This window comes from Salvelinus fontinalis, unplaced genomic scaffold (genome assembly GCF_029448725.1).
Source record: "Salvelinus fontinalis isolate EN_2023a unplaced genomic scaffold, ASM2944872v1 scaffold_1410, whole genome shotgun sequence".
NCBI lineage: Eukaryota > Metazoa > Chordata > Actinopteri > Salmoniformes > Salmonidae > Salvelinus > Salvelinus fontinalis.
Genome location: NW_026601619.1, coordinates 10,949 through 28,120, shown reverse-complemented (window position 1 = coordinate 28,120; position 17,172 = coordinate 10,949). Strand labels below are relative to the sequence as shown.

At 40.4% G+C, this 17,172-nt stretch overlaps 8 non-coding genes across 8 annotated transcripts; all 8 read left to right on the top strand.

Moving 5' to 3' along the window:
- The first annotated feature begins 1,177 nt into the window (after positions 1–1,177).
- Positions 1,178–1,266, top strand: trnay-gua (transfer RNA tyrosine (anticodon GUA)). Its single transcript is given in 2 exon segments — positions 1,178–1,214; positions 1,231–1,266. It is a non-coding gene; the product is annotated as a tRNA-Tyr (tRNA).
- Positions 1,267–2,718: 1,452 nt separating this feature from the next.
- On the top strand, positions 2,719–2,807 carry trnay-gua (transfer RNA tyrosine (anticodon GUA)). Its single transcript is given in 2 exon segments — positions 2,719–2,755; positions 2,772–2,807. It is a non-coding gene; the product is annotated as a tRNA-Tyr (tRNA).
- Positions 2,808–4,259: 1,452 nt separating this feature from the next.
- On the top strand, positions 4,260–4,348 carry trnay-gua (transfer RNA tyrosine (anticodon GUA)). The gene is given in 2 exon segments: positions 4,260–4,296; positions 4,313–4,348. It is a non-coding gene; the product is annotated as a tRNA-Tyr (tRNA).
- A 2,991-nt stretch (positions 4,349–7,339) lies between these two features.
- trnay-gua (transfer RNA tyrosine (anticodon GUA)) lies at positions 7,340–7,428 on the top strand. Its single transcript is given in 2 exon segments — positions 7,340–7,376; positions 7,393–7,428. It is a non-coding gene; the product is annotated as a tRNA-Tyr (tRNA).
- Positions 7,429–8,880: 1,452 nt separating this feature from the next.
- Positions 8,881–8,969, top strand: trnay-gua (transfer RNA tyrosine (anticodon GUA)). The gene is given in 2 exon segments: positions 8,881–8,917; positions 8,934–8,969. It is a non-coding gene; the product is annotated as a tRNA-Tyr (tRNA).
- A 3,272-nt stretch (positions 8,970–12,241) lies between these two features.
- On the top strand, positions 12,242–12,330 carry trnay-gua (transfer RNA tyrosine (anticodon GUA)). The gene is given in 2 exon segments: positions 12,242–12,278; positions 12,295–12,330. It is a non-coding gene; the product is annotated as a tRNA-Tyr (tRNA).
- A 1,452-nt stretch (positions 12,331–13,782) lies between these two features.
- trnay-gua (transfer RNA tyrosine (anticodon GUA)) lies at positions 13,783–13,871 on the top strand. The gene is given in 2 exon segments: positions 13,783–13,819; positions 13,836–13,871. It is a non-coding gene; the product is annotated as a tRNA-Tyr (tRNA).
- A 2,994-nt stretch (positions 13,872–16,865) lies between these two features.
- Positions 16,866–16,954, top strand: trnay-gua (transfer RNA tyrosine (anticodon GUA)). The gene is given in 2 exon segments: positions 16,866–16,902; positions 16,919–16,954. It is a non-coding gene; the product is annotated as a tRNA-Tyr (tRNA).
- The last annotated feature ends 218 nt before the right edge of the window (positions 16,955–17,172 follow it).

Genomic DNA, 17,172 nt, shown 5'->3' with positions numbered 1-17,172 from the left:
ATATATACATTTGCCTGTTGTTCGCACATTCCCTATAGAGAATAAAATGTGCATTTCCAGTTTCCTAATTAAGAAAGAATCCAAGTTAACTCAGAAAATAGTAAAGAACAATTCAGAACAACAAGTTCCCTGAAGTCATTTTTCCCAAAATTGTTTACAGACAGATTATATCACTTCTAGTTCACTGTATAACAAATCCAGTGGGTCAGAAGTTTACATACACTAAATTGAATGTGCCTTTAAACAGCTTGGAAATATCCCGAAAATGATGTCATGGCTTTAGAAGCTTCTGATAGGCTAATTGACATCATTTGAGTCAATTGGAGGTGTACCTGTAGATGTATTTCATGGCCTACCTTCAAACTCAGTGCCTCTTTGCTTGACATCATGGGAAAATCAAAAGAAATCAGCCAAGAACTCAGAAATAAAATATAGACCTCCACAAGTCTGGTTCATCCTTGGGAGCAATTTCCAAACGCCTGAAGGTACCACGTTCATCAATAACAAAAAATAGTACGCAAGTATAAACACCATGGGACCACGCAGCCTTCATACCGCTCAGGAAAGAGACGTGTTCTGTCTCCTAGAGATGAACGTACTTTTGTGCGAAAAGTGCAAATCAATCCCAGAAGAACAGCAAAGGACCTTGTGAAGATGCTGGAGGAAACAGGTACAAAAGTATCTATATCCACAGTCAAACGAGTCCTATGTCAACAGAACCTGAAATGCCGCTCAGCAAGGAAGAAGCTACTGCTCCAACCCGCCATAAAATTGCCAGACTACAGTTTGGGGACAAAGATCCTACTTTTTGGAGAAATGTCCTCTGGTCTGATGAAACAAAAATAGAACTGTTTGGCCATGATGACCATTGTTATGTTTGGAGGAAACCAAACAATTTGAAATGGTATATATGTGCGATAACCTACTAAATTCACAAAACTGGTAACCCCGTTTTGTAATCTCTGCAACGGCAGACGTCATCAGCGTCTCCATAATTGAAGAAAGTTGTGCCTGGAAAGACCCGTTTGTGGACATTTCGTCAGTTCTGACGAGCGCTCAATACACGGAAATCTCACCATTGGTGAATGGTCAACGTTGATCAACATCTGGTAGAAAAGATTCAACTCAATGCTACGGTTCAAACATGTACCTTTTGCTCCAATGGATTTTTCATGTCCCTTCGATAGCTCAGTTGGTAGAGCGGAGGACTGTAGAATGCTTAATGCTGAAATCCTTAGGTCGCTGGTTCAAATCCGTCTCGAAGGACGAACATTTTTCTGCCTCATCAATGCGCCCCAAACACTATTTTTACCTGTTGTTCGCACATCCCCCTATAGAGAATAAAATGTGCATTTCACGTTTCCTATAAGAATAGTCTAGGTGTACGAATCCAATCATACAGAATAATTCAAAACACTTCAAGTTTATCCACAATTCACCACATTCAATAGCTCAGTTGGTATAGCAGAGGACCGTAGAACACTGAATGCTGAAATCCGACTTGAGGAGGACCCTTTTCCTACCTCATAAATGCACCTATAATATATACATTTGCCTGTTGTTCGCACATTCCCTATAGAGAATAAAATGTGCATTTCCAGTTTCCTAATTAAGAAAGAATCCAAGTTAACTCAGAAAATAGTAAAGAACAATTCAGAACAACAAGTTCCCTGAAGTCATTTTTCCCAAAATTGTTTACAGACAGATTATATCACTTCTAGTTCACTGTATAACAAATCCAGTGGGTCAGAAGTTTACATACACTAAATTGAATGTGCCTTTAAACAGCTTGGAAATATCCCAAAAATGATGTCATGGCTTTAGAAGCTTCTGATAGGCTAATTGACATCATTTGAGTCAATTGGAGGTGTACCTGTAGATGTATTTCATGGCCTACCTTCAAACTCAGTGCCTCTTTGCTTGACATCATGGGAAAATCAAAAGAAATCAGCCAAGACCTCAGAAATAAAATGTAGACCTCCACAAGTCTGGTTCATCCTTGGGAGCAATTTCCAAACGCCTGAAGGTACCACGTTCATCAATAACAAAAAATAGTACGCAAGTATAAACACCATGGGACCACGCAGCCTTCATACCGCTCAGGAAAGAGACGTGTTCTGTCTCCTAGAGATGAACGTACTTTTGTGCGAAAAGTGCAAATCAATCCCAGAAGAACAGCAAAGGACCTTGTGAAGATGCTGGAGGAAACAGGTACAAAAGTATCTATATCCACAGTCAAACGAGTCCTATGTCAACAGAACCTGAAATGCCGCTCAGCAAGGAAGAAGCTACTGCTCCAACCCGCCATAAAATTGCCAGACTACAGTTTGGGGACAAAGATCCTACTTTTTGGAGAAATGTCCTCTGGTCTGATGAAACAAAAATAGAACTGTTTGGCCATGATGACCATTGTTATGTTTGGAGGAAACCAAACAATTTGAAATGGTATATATGTGCGATAACCTACTAAATTCACAAAACTGGTAACCCCGTTTTGTAATCTCTGCAACGGCAGACGTCATCAACGTCTCCATAATTGAAGAAAGTTGTGCCTGGAAAGACCCGTTTGTGGACATTTCGGCAGTTCTGACGAGCGCTCAATACACGGAAATCTCACCATTGCTGAATGGTCAACGTTGATCAACATCTGGTAGAAAAGATTCAACTCAATGCTACGGTTCAAACATGTACCTTTTGCTCCAATGGATTTTTCATGTCCCTTCGATAGCTCAGTTGGTAGAGCGGAGGACTGTAGAATGCTTAATGCTGAAATCCTTTGGTCGCTAGTTCAAATCCGGCTCGAAGGACGAACATTTTTCTGCCTCATCAATGCGCCCCAAACACTATTTTTACCTGTTGTTCGCACATCCCCCTATAGAGAATAAAATGTGCATTTCACGTTTCCTATAAGAATAGTCTAGGTGTACGAATCCAATCATACAGAAGAATTCAAAACACTTCAAGTTTATCCACAATTCACCACATTCAATAGCTCAGTTGGTATAGCAGAGGACCGTAGAACACTGAATGCTGAAATCCGACTTGAGGAGGACCCTTTTCCTACCTCATAAATGCACCTATAATATATACATTTGCCTGTTGTTCGCACATTCCCTATAGAGAATAAAACGTGCATTTCCAGTTTCCTAATTAAGAAAGAATCCAAGTTAACTCAGAAAATAGTGAAGAACAATTCAGAACAACAAGTTCCCTGAAGTCAATTTTCCCAAAATTGTTTACAGACAGATTATATCACTTCTAGTTCACTGTATAACAAATCCAGTGGGTCAGAAGTTTACATACACTAAATTGAATGTGCCTTTAAACAGCTTGGAAATATCCCGAAAATGATGTCATGGCTTTAGAAGCTTCTGATAGGCTAATTGACATCATTTGAGTCAATTGGAGGTGTACCTGTAGATATATTTCATGGCCTACCTTCAAACTCAGTGCCTCTTTGCTTGACATCATGGGAAAATCAAAAGAAATCAGCCAAGACCTCAGAAATAAAATGTAGACCTCCACAAGTCTGGTTCATCCTTGGGAGCAATTTCCAAACGCCTGAAGGTACCACGTTCATCAATAACAAAAAATAGTACGAAAGTATAAACACCATGGGGCCACGCAGCCTTCATACCTCTCAGGAAAGAGACGTGTTCTGTCTCCTAGAGATGAACGTACTTTTGTGCGAAAAGTGCAAATCAATCCCAGAAGAACAGCAAAGGACCTTGTGAAGATGCTGGAGGAAACAGGTACAAAAGTATCTATATCCACAGTCAAACGAGTCCTATGTCAACAGAACCTGAAATGCCGCTCAGCAAGGAAGAAGCTACTGCTCCAACCCGCCATAAAAATGCCAGACTACAGTTTGGGGACAAAGATCCTACTTTTTGGAGAAATGTCCTCTGGTCTGATGAAACAAAAATAGAACTGTTTGGCCATGATGACCATTGTTATGTTTGGAGGAAACCAAACAATTTGAAATGGTATATATGTGCGATAACCTACTAAATTCACAAAACTGGGAACCCCGTTTTGTAATCTCTGCAACGGCAGACGTCATCAGCGTCTCCATAATTGAAGAAAGTTGTGCCTGGAAAGACCCGTTTGTGGACATTTCGGCAGTTCTGACGAGCGCTCAATACACGGAAATCTCACCATTGCTGAATGGTCAACGTTGATCAACATCTGGTAGAAAAGATTCAACTCAATGCTACGGTTCAAACATGTACCTTTTGCTCCAATGGATTTTTCATGTCCCTTCGATATCTCAGTTGGTAGAGCGGAGGACTGTAGAATGCTTAATGCTGAAATCCTTAGGTCGCTGGTTCAAATCCGGCTCGAAGGACGAACATTTTTCTGCCTCATCAATGCGCCCCAAACACTATTTTTACCTGTTGTTCGCACATCCCCCTATAGAGAATAAAATGTGCATTTCACGTTTCCTATAAGAATAGTCTAGGTGTACGAATCCAATCATACAGAAGAATTCAAAACACTTCAAGTTTATCCACAATTCACCACATTCAATAGCTCAGTTGGTATAGCAGAGGACCGTAGAACACTGAATGCTGAAATCCGACTTGAGGAGGACCCTTTTCCTACCTCATAAATGCACCTATAAGATATACATTTGCCTGTTGTTCGCACATTCCCTATAGAGAATAAAACGTGCATTTCCAGTTTCCTAATTAAGAAAGAATCCAAGTTAACTCAGAAAATAGTAAAGAACAATTCAGAACACCAAGTTCCCTGAAGTCATTTTTCCCAAAATTGTTTACAGACAGATTATATCACTTCTAGTTCACTGTATAACAAATCCAGTGGGTCAGAAGTTTACATACACTAAATTGGCTGTGCCTTTAAACAGCTTGGAAATATCCCGAAAATGATGTCATGGCTTTAGAAGCTTCTGATAGGCTAATTGACATCATTTGAGTCAATTGGAGGTGTACCTGTAGATGTATTTCATGGCCTACCTTCAAACTCAGTGCCTCTTTGCTTGACATCATGGGAAAATCAAAAGAAATCAGCCAAGACCTCAGAAATAAAATGTAGACCTCCACAAGTCTGGTTCATCCTTGGGAGCAATTTCCAAACGCCTGAAGGTACCACGTTCATCAATAACAAAAAATAGTACGCAAGTATAAACACCATGGGGCCACGCAGCCTTCATACCTCTCAGGAAAGAGACGTGTTCTGTCTCCTAGAGATGAACGTACTTTTGTGCGAAAAGTGCAAATCAATCCCAGAAGAACAGCAAAGGACCTTGTGAAGATGCTGGAGGAAACAGGTACAAGAGTATCTATATCCACAGTCAAACGAGTCCTATGTCAACAGAACCTGAAATGCCGCTCAGCAAGGAAGAAGCTACTGATCCAACCCGCCATCAAAATGCCAGACTACAGTTTGGGGACAAAGATCCTACTTTTTGGAGAAATGTCCTCTGGTCTGATGAAACAAAAATAGAACTGTTTGGCCATGATGACCATTGTTATGTTTGGAGGAAACCAAATAATTTGAAATGGTATATATGTGCGATAACCTACTAAATTCACAAAACTGGTAACCCCGTTTTGTAATCTCTGCAACGGCAGACGTCATCAGCGTCTCCATAATTGAAGAAAGTTGTGCCTGGAAAGACCCGTATGTGGACATTTCGGCAGTTCTGACGAGCGCTCAATACACGGAAATCTCACCATTGCTGAATGGTCAACGTTGATCAACATCTGGTAGAAAAGATTCAACTCAATGCTACGGTTCAAACATGTACCTTTTGCTCCTATGGTTTTTCCATGTCCCTTCGATAGCGCATTTGGTAGAGCGGAGGACTGTAGAACGCTAAATGCTGAAATCCTTAGGTCGCTGGTTCAAGTCTGGCTCGAAGGACGAACATTTTTCTGCCTCATCAATGCGCCCCAAACACTATTTTTACCTGTTGTACACATCCCCCTATAGAGAATAAAATGTGCATTTCACGTTTCCTTAAAGAATAGTCTAGGTGTACGAATCCAATCATACAGAAGAATTCAAAACACTTCAAGTTTATCCACAATTCACCACATTCAATAGCTCAGTTGGTATAGCAGAGGACCGTAGAAAACTAAATGCTGAAATCCGACTTGAGGAGGACCCTTTTCCTACCTCATAAATGCACCTATAAGATATACATTTGCTTGTTGTTCGCACATTCCCTATAGAGAATAAAACGTGCATTTCCAGGTTCCTAATTAAGAAAGAATCCAAGTTAACTCAGAAAATAGTAAAGAACAATTCAGAACAACAAGTTCCCTGAAGTCATTTTTCCCAAAATTGTTTACAGACAGATTATATCACTTCTAGTTCACTGTATAACAAATCCAGTGGGTCAGAAGTTTACATACACTAAATTGGCTGTGCCTTTAAACAGCTTGGAAATATCCCGAAAATGATGTCATGGCTTTAGAAGCTTCTGATAGGCTAATTGACATCATTTGAGTCAAATGGAGGTGTACCTGTAGATGTATTTCATGGCCTACCTTCAAACTCAGTGCCTCTTTGCTTGACATCATGGGAAAATCAAAAGAAATCAGCAAAGACCTCAGAAATAAAATGTAGACCTCCACAAGTCTGGTTCATCCTTGGGAGCAATTTCCAAACGCCTGAAGGTACCACGTTCATCAATAACAAAAAATAGTACGCAAGTATAAACACCATGGGGCCACGCAGCCTTCATACCTCTCAGGAAAGAGACGTGTTCTGTCTCCTAGAGATGAACGTACTTTTGTGCGAAAGGTGCAAATCAATCCCAGAAGAACAGCAAAGGACCTTGTGAAGATGCTGGAGGAAACAGGTACAAGAGTATCTATATCCACAGTCAAACGAGTCCTATGTCAACAGAACCTGAAATGCCGCTCAGCAAGGAAGAAGCTACTGCTCCAACCCGCCATAAAAATGCCAGACTACAGTTTGGGGACAAAGATCCTACTTTTTGGAGAAATGTCCTCTGGTCTGATGAAACAAAAATAGAACTGTTTGGCCATGATGACCATTGTTATGTTTGGAGGAAACCAAACAATTTGAAATGGTATATATGTGCGATAACCTACTAAATTCACAAAACGGGTAACCCCGTTTTGTAATCTCTGCAACGGCAGACGTCATCAGCGTCTCCATAATTAAAGAAAGTTGTGCCTGGAAAGACCCGTTTGTGGACATTTCGGCAGTTCTGACGAGCGCTCAATACACGGAAATCTCACCATTGCTGAATGGTCAACGTTGATCAACATCTGGTAGAAAAGATTCAACTCAATGCTACGGTTCAAACATGTACCTTTTGCTCCAATGGTTTTTCCATGTCCCTTCGATAGCTCAGTTGGTAGAGCGGAGGGCTGTAGAACGCTAAATGCTGAAATCCTTAGGTCCCTGGTTCAAATCCGGCTCGAAGGAGGAACATTTTTCTGCCTCATCAATGCGCCCCAAACACTATTTTTACCTGTTGTTCGCACATCCCCCTATAGAGAATAAAATGTGCATTTCACGTTTCCTTAAAGAATAGTCTAGGTGTACGAATCCAATCATACAGAAGAATTCAAAACACTTCAAGTTTATCCACAATTCACCACATTCAATAGCTCAGTTGGTATAGCAGAGGACCGTAGAACACTAAATGCTGAAATCCGACTTGAGGAGGACCCTTTTCCAACCTCATAAATGCACCTATAAGATATACATTTGCCTGTTGTTCGCACATTCCCTATAGAGAATAAAACGTGCATTTCCAGTTTCCTAATTAAGAAAGAATCCAAGTTAACTCAGAAAATAGTAAAGAACAATTCAGAACACCAAGTTCCCTGAAGTCATTTTTCCCAAAATTGTTTACAGACAGATTATATCACTTCTAGTTCGCTGTATAACAAATCCAGTGGGTCAGAAGTTTACATACACTAAATTGGCTGTGCCTTTAAACAGCTTGGAAATATCCCGAAAATGATGTCATGGCTTTAGAAGCTTCTGATAGGCTAATTGACATCATTTGAGTCAAATGGAGGTGTACCTGTAGATGTATTTCATGGCCTACCTTCAAACTCAGTGCCTCTTTGCTTGACATCATGGGAAAATCAAAAGAAATCAGCAAAGACCTCAGAAATAAAATGTAGACCTCCACAAGTCTGGTTCATCCTTGGGAGCAATTTCCAAACGCCTGAAGGTACCACGTTCATCAATAACAAAAAATAGTACGCAAGTATAAACACCATGGGGCCACGCAGCCTTCATACCTCTCAGGAAAGAGACGTGTTCTGTCTCCTAGAGATGAACGTACTTTTGTGCGAAAGGTGCAAATCAATCCCAGAAGAACAGCAAAGGACCTTGTGAAGATGCTGGAGGAAACAGGTACAAAAGTATCTATATCCACAGTCAAACGAGTCCTATGTCAACAGAACCTGAAATGCCGCTCAGCAAGGAAGAAGCTACTTCTCCAACCCGCCATAAAAATGCCAGACTACAGTTTGGGGACAAAGATCCTACTTTTTGGAGAAATGACCTCTGGTCTGATGAAACAAAAATTGAACTGTTTGGCCATGATGACCATTGTTATGTTTGGAGGAAACCAAACTATTTGAAATGGTATATATGTGCGATAACCTACTAAATTCACAAAACTGGTAACCCCGTTTTGTAATCTCTGCAACGGCAGACGTCATCAGCGTCTCCATAATTGAAGAAAGTTGTGCCTGGAAAGACCCGTTTGTGGACATTTCGGCAGTTCTGACGAGCGCTCAATACACGGAAATCTCACCATTGCTGAATGGTCAACGTTGATCAACATCTGGTAGAAAAGATTCAACTCAATGCTACGGTTCAAACGTGTACCTTTTGCTCCAATGGTTTTTCCATGTCCCTTCGATAGCTCAGGTGGTAGAGCGGAGGACTGTAGAACGTTAAATGCTGAAATCCTCAGGTCGCTAGTTCAATTCCGGCTCGAAGGAGGAACATTTTTGTGCCTCATCAATGCTCCCCAAACAGTATTTTTACCTGTTGTTCGCACATCCCCCTATAGAGAATAAAATGTGCATTTCACGTTTCCTTAACCTGTCTAGGATCAGCGTGGCGCTAGCGGCACCCCCCCCCCCCCCCACTGAAAAACCAGTGCCGCGAAATTCAAAAAAAATATTTTTTTTAAATATTTAACTTTCACACATTAAAGTCCAATACAGCTAATGAAAGACACAGATCTTATGAATCCAGTCAACATTTCCGATTTTTAAAATGTTTTACAGGGAAGACACAATATGTAAAGATGTACATCTATTACCTAAAAACACATTAGCATAATCCACCATCTTTTATTTGTCCACCAACACCAGTAGCCATCACCAATTCGGCTAAACTAAGATATTTATAGCCCCTAACCAACAAAAAAACTCATTAGATGACAGTCTGATAACATATTTATGGTATGGGATAGGTTTTGTTAGAAAAAAGTGCATATTTCAGGTATATGGCATAGTTTACAATTGCACCCACCATCACAAATGGACTAGAATAATTACAATGAGCAACGTGTTTACCTAACTACTAATCATCAAACATTTCGTAAAAATACACAGCATACACGAATCGAAAGACACAGATCCTGTGAATACAGACAATATTTCAGATTTTCTAAGTGTCTTACAGCGAAAACACAATAAATCGTTATATTAGCTTAGCACATAGCAATTAGCAGCCCAGCATTGATTCTAGCCAAAGTGAGCGATAAAAGTCAACATCGCCAAAAGATATTAATTTTTTCACTAACCTTCTCAGAATTCTTCCGATGACACTCCTGTAACATCACATTACAACATGCATATACAGTTTGATCGAAAATGTTTATATTTAGCCACCAAAATCATGGTTAGACAATGTGAAATGTAGCTCAGCTGGTCACAAAATGTCCTTGCGCCACTTAGACAGTGATCTACTCTTATACATAAATACTCATAAACGTGACTAAAAAATATAGGGTGGACAGGGATTGATAGACAATTTAATTCTTAATACAATTGCGTTATTACATTTTTTAATTTATCCTTACTTTTCAATACAGTTTGCGCCAAGCGAAGCTACGTCAAAAAACATGGCGTCCTAAGCCACTAAAATGTTTCGACAGAAACACGATTTATCATAATAAAAATGTCCTACCTTGAGCTGTTCTTCCATCAGTATCTTGGGCAAAGGATCCTTTCTTGGGAGAAATCGTCTTTTGGTGGAAAGCTGTCCTCTTGCCATGTGGAAATGTCAACTACGTTCGGGATGAACTGAAAAGCGTGCCCAACTTTTCACATCGTTGCAAAAATAAATGTCCCAAAATCGCACTAAACGGATATAAATTGCTATAAAACGCTTTAAATTAACTACTTTGTGATGTTTGTAACTCCTATAACGAGTGAAAAGATGACCGGAGAAATATAACAGGCTAAACTAACGCTTGGAACAGGAGAGGGTCGGTGTCTTCCACGCGCGTTACGCAGCTCCCAAAGAATGACTAGCTTCAGAGTTTTTTCATTTGTAGGGCCTGTGAACGCGCAATCGAGCCCGTTGGAATCGTCATCACGTAAAGGCATCCAGGGGAAGACGTAAGAAGTGTCCGTATAGTCATAGCAACGACAGTGCCCTTTTAACTGACTTCAGAAAAGTGGCCAACATTTCTCAAATCTGACTCCATGTCAGGGAAATTGCTGTAGAATGGGCTGTGTTCCACTTAGAGACAAAATTTCAACTCCTATAGAAACTATAGACTGTTTTCTATCCAATAATAATAATAATATGCATATTGTACGATCAAGGATTTTGTGGGAAGCCGTTTAAAAAATTAGCCACATTAGCATAAATAGTCTAAACAGCGCCCCCATCCCCAACAGGTTAAAGAATAGTCTAGGTGTACGAATCCAATCATACAGAAGAATTCAAAACACTTCAAGTTTATCCACAATTCACCACATTCAATAGCTCAGTTGGTATAGCAGAGGACCGTAGAACACTAAATGCTGAAATCCGACTTGAGGAGGACCCTTTTCCTAACTCATAAATGCACCTATAAGATATACATTTGCCTGTTGTTCGCACATTCCCTATAGAGAATAAAACATGCATTTCCAGTTTCCTAATTAAGAAAGAATCCAAGTTAACTCAGAAAATAGTAAAGAACAATTCAGAACAACAAGTTCCCTGTTGTCATTTTTCCCAAAATTGTTTACAGACAGATTATATCACTTCTAGTTCGCTGTATAACAAATCCAGTGGGTCAGAAGTTTACATACACTAAATTGGCTGTGCCTTTAAACAGCTTGGAAATATCCCGAAAATGATGTCATGGCTTTAGAAGCTTCTGATAGGCTAATTGACATCATTTGAGTCAAATGGAGGTGTACCTGTAGATGTATTTCATGGCCTACCTTCAAACTCAGTGCCTCTTTGCTTGACATCATGGGAAAATCAAAAGAAATCAGCCAAGACCTCAGAAATAAAATGTAGACCTCCACAAGTCTGGTTCATCCTTGGGAGCAATTTCCAAACGCCTGAAGGTACCACGTTCATCAATAACAAAAAATAGTACGCAAGTATAAACACCGTGGGGCCACGCAGCCTTCATACCTCTCAGGAAAGAGACGTGTTCTGTCTCCTAGAGATGAACGTACTTTTGTGCGAAAAGTGCAAATCAATCCCAGAAGAACAGCAAAGGACCTTGTGAAGATGCTGGAGGAAACAGGTACAAAAGTATCTATATCCACAGTCAAACGAGTCCTATGTCAACAGAACCTGAAATGCCGCTCAGCAAGGAAGAAGCTACTGCTCCAACCCGCCATAAAAATGCCAGACTACAGTTTGGGGACAAAGATCCTACTTTTTGGAGAAATGACCTCTGGTCTGATGAAACAAAAATTGAACTGTTTGGCCATGATGACCATTGTTATGTTTGGAGGAAACCAAACAATTTGAAATGGTATATATGTGCGATAACCTACTAAATTCACAAAACTGGTAACCCCGTTTTGTAATCTCTGCAACGGCAGACGTCATCAGCGTCTCCATAATTGAAGAAAGTTGTGCCTGGAAAGACCCGTTTGTGGACAGTTCGGCAGTTCTGACGAGCGCTCAATACACGGAAATCTCACCATTGCTGAATGGTCAACGTTGATCAACATGTGGTAGAAAAGATTCAACTCAATGCTACGGTTCAAACATGTACCTTTTGCTCCAATTGCTTTTCCATGTCCCTTCGATAGCTCAGTTGGTAGAGCGGAGGACTGTAGAACGCTAAATGCTGAAATCCTTAGGTCGCTGGTTCAAATCCGGCTCGAAGGAGGAACATTTTTGTGCCTCATCAATGCGCCCCAAACAGTATTTTTACCTGTTGTTCGCACATCCCCCTATAGAGAATAAAATGTGCATTTCACGTTTCCTTAAAGAATAGTCTAGGTGTACGAATCCAATCATACAGAAGAATTCAAAACACTTCAAGTTTATCCACAATTCACCACATTCAATAGCTCAGTTGGTATAGCAGAGGACCGTAGAACACTAAATGCTGAAATCCGACTTGAGGAGGACCCTTTTCCTAACTCATAAATGCACCTATAAGACATACATTTGCCTGTTGTTCGCACATTCCCTATAGAGAATAAAACATGCATTTCCAGTTTCCTAATTAAGAAAGAATCCAAGTTAACTCAGAAAATAGTAAAGAACAATTCAGAACAACAAGTTCCCTGAAGTCATTTTTCCCAAAATTGTTTACAGACAGATTATATCACTTCTAGTTCGCTGTATAACAAATCCAGTGGGTCAGAAGTTTACATACACTAAATTGGCTGTGCCTTTAAACAGCTTGGAAATATCCCGAAAATGATGTCATGGCTTTAGAAGCTTCTGATAGGCTAATTGACATCATTTGAGTCAAATGGAGGTGTACCTGTAGATGTATTTCATGGCCTACCTTCAAACTCAGTGCCTCTTTGCTTGACATCATGGGAAAATCAAAAGAAATCAGCAAAGACCTCAGAAAAAAAATGTAGACCTCCACAAGTCTGGTTCATCCTTGGGAGCAATTTCCAAACGCCTGAAGGTACCACGTTCATCAATAACAAAAAATAGTACGCAAGTATAAACACCATGGGGCCACGCAGCCTTCATACCTCTCAGGAAAGAGACGTGTTCTGTCTCCTAGAGATGAACGTACTTTTGTGCGAAAGGTGCAAATCAATCCCAGAAGAACAGCAAAGGACCTTGTGAAGATGCTGGAGGAAACAGGTACAAAAGTATCTATATCCACAGTCAAACGAGTCCTATGTCAACAGAACCTGAAATGCCGCTCAGCAAGGAAGAAGCTACTGCTCCAACCCGCCATAAAAATGCCAGACTACAGTTTGGGGACAAAGGTCCTACTTTTTGGAGAAATGACCTCTGGTCTGATGAAACAAAAATTGAACTGTTTGGCCATGATGACCATTGTTATGTTTGGAGGAAACCAAACAATTTGAAATGGTATATATGTGCGATAACCTACTAAATTCACAAAACTGGTAACCCCGTTTTGTAATTTCTGCAACGGCAGACGTCATCAGCGTCTCCATAATTGAAGAAAGTTGTGCCTGGAAAGACCCGTTTGTGGACATTTCGGCAGTTCTGACGAGCGCTCAATACACGGAAATCTCACCATTGCTGAATGGTCAACGTTGATCAACATGTGGTAGAAAAGATTCAACTCAATGCTACGGTTCAAACATGTACCTTTTGCTCCAATGGTTTTTCCATGTCCCTTCGATAGCTCAGGTGGTAGAGCGGAGGACTGTAGAACGTTTAATGCTGAAATCCTTAGGTCGCTGGTTCAAATCCGGCTCGAAGGAGGAACATTTTTCTGCCTCATCAATGCGCCCCAAACACTATTTTTACCTGTTGTTCGCACATCCCCCTATAGAGAATAAAATGTGCATTTCACGTTTCCTTAAAGAATAGTCTAGGTGTACGAATCCAATCATACAGAAGAATTCAAAAATACTTCAAGTTTATCCACAATTCACCACATTCAAAAGCTCAGTTGGTATAGCAGAGGACCGTAGAACACTAAATGCTGAAATCCGACTTGAGGAGGACCCTTTTCCTACCTCATAAATGCACCTATAAGATATACATTTGCCTGTTGTTCGCACATTCCCTATAGAGAATAAAACGTGCATTTCCAGTTTCCTAATTAAGAAAGAATCCAAGTTAACTCAGAAAACAGTAAAGAACAATTCAGAACACCAAGTTCCCTGAAGTCATTTTTCCCAAAATTGTTTACAGACAGATTATATCACTTCTAGTTCACTGTATAACAAATCCAGTGGGTCAGAAGTTTACATACACTAATTTGGCTGTGCCTTTAAACAGCTTGGAAAAATCCCGAAAATTATGTCATGGCTTTAGAAGCTTCTGATAGGCTAATTGACATAATTTGAGTCAATTGGAGGTTTACCTGTAGATGTATTTCATGGCCTACCTTCAAACTCAGTGCCTCTTTGCTTGACATCATGGGAAAATCAAAAGAAATCAGCCAAGACCTCAGAAATAAAATGTAGACCTCCACAAGTCTGGTTCATCCTTGGGAGCAATTTCCAAACGCCTGAAGGTACCACGTTCATCAATAACAAAAAATAGTATGCAAGTATGAACACCATGGGGCCACGCAGCCTTCATACCTCTCAGGAAAGAGACGTGTTCTGTCTCCTAGAGATGAACATACTTTTGTGCGAAAAGTGCAAATCAATCCCAGAAGAACAGCAAAGGAACTTGTGAAGATGCTGGAGGAAACAGGTACAAAAGTATCTATATCCACAGTCAAACGAGTCCTATGTCAACAGAACCTGAAATGCCGCTCAGCAAGGAAGAAGCTACTGCTCCAACCCGCCATAAAAATGCCAGACTACAGTTTGGGGACAAAGATCCTACTTCTTGGAGAAATGTCCTCTGGTCTGATGAAACAAAAATAGAACTGTTTGGCCATGATGACCATTGTTATGTTTGGAGGAAACCAAACAATTTGAAATGGTATATATGTGCGATAACATACTAAATTCACAAAACTGGTAACCCCGTTTTGTAATCTCTGCAACGGCAAACGTCATCAGCGTCTCCATAATTGAAGAAAGTTGTGCCTGGAAAGACCCGTTTGTGGACATTTCGGCAGTTCTGACGAGCGCTCAATACACGGAAATCTCACCATTGCTGAATGGTCAACGTTGATCAACATCTGGTAGAAAAGATTCAACTCAATGCTACGGTTCAAACATGTACCTTTTGCTCCAGTGGTTTTGCCATGTCCCTTCGAAAGCTCAGTTGGTAGAGCGGAGGACTGTAGAACGCTAAATGCTGAAATCCTTAAGTCGCTGGTTCAAATCCGTCTCGAAGGACGAACATTTTTCTGCCTCATCAATGCGCCCCAAACACTATTTTTACCTGTTGTTCGCACATCCCCCTATAGAGAATAAAATGTGCATTTCACGTTTCCTGTAAGAATAGTCTAGGTGTACGAATCCAATCATACAGAAGAATTCAAAACACTTCAAGTTTATCCACAATTCACCACATTCAATAGCTCAGTTGGTATAGCAGAGGACCGTAGAACACTAAATGCTGAAATCCGACTTGAGGAGGACCCTTTTCCTACCTCATAAATGCACCTATAAGATATACATTTGCCTGTTGTTCGCACATTCCCTATAGAGAATAAAACGTGCATTTCCAGTTTCCTAATTAAGAAAGAATCCAAGTTAACTCAGAAAATAGTAAAGAACAATTCAGAACACAAAGTTCCCTGAAGTCATTTTTCCCAAAATTGTTTACAGACAGATTATATCACTTCTAGTTCACTGTATAACAAATCCAGTGGGTCAGAAGTTTACATACACTAAATTGGCTGTTCCTTTAAACAGCTTGGAAATATCCCGAAAATGATGTCATGGCTTTAGAAGCTTCTGATAGGCTAATTGACATCATTTGAGTCAATTGGAGGTGTACCTGTAGATGTATTTCATGGCCTACCTTCAAACTCAGTGCCTCTTTGCTTGACATCATGGGAAAATCAAAAGAAATCAGCCAAGACCTCAGAAATAAAATATAGACCTCCACAAGTCTGGTTCATCCTTGGGAGCAATTTCCAAACGCCTGAAGGTACCACGTTCATCAATAACAAAAAATAGTACGCAAGTATAAACACCATGGGACCACGCAGCCTTCATACCGCTCAGGAAAGAGACGTGTTCTGTCTCTTAGAGATGAACGTACTTTTGTGCGAAAAGTGCAAATCAATCCCAGAAGAACAGCAAAGGAACTTGTGAAGATGCTGGAGGAAACAGGTACAAAAGTATCTATATCCACAGTCAAACGAGTCCTATGTCAACAGAACCTGAAATGCCGCTCAGCAAGGAAGAAGCTACTGCTCCAACCCGCCATAAAAATGCCAGACTACAGTTTGGGGACAAAGATCCTACTTCTTGGAGAAATGTCCTCTGGTCTGATGAAACAAAAATAGAACTGTTTGGCCATGATGACCATTGTTATGTTTGGACGAAACCAAACAATTTGAAATGGTATATATGTGCGATAACATACTAAATTCACAAAACTGGTAACCCCGTTTTGTAATCTCTGCAACGGCAGACGTCATCAGCGTCTCCATAATTGAAGAAAGTTGTGCCTGGAAAGACCCGTTTGTGGACATTTCGGCAGTTCTGACGAGCGCTCAATACACGGAAATCTCACCATTGCTGAATGGTCAACGTTGATCAACATCTGGTAGAAAAGATTCAACTCAATGCTACGGTTCAAACATGTACCTTTTGCTCCAGTGGTTTTTCCATGTCCCTTCGATAGCTCAGTTGGTAGAGCAGAGGACTGTAGAATGCTAAATGCTGAAATCCTTAGGTCGCTGGTTCAAATCCGTCTCGAAGGACGAACATTTTTCTGCCTCATCAATGCGCCCCAAACACTATTTTTACCTGTTAATCGCACATCCCCCTATAGAGAATAAAATGTGCATTTCACGTTTCCTATAAGAATAGTCTAGGTGTACGAATCCAATCATACAGAAGAATTCAAAACACTTCAAGTTTATCCACAATTCACCACATTCAATAGCTCAGTTGGTATAGCAGAGGAACGTAGAACACT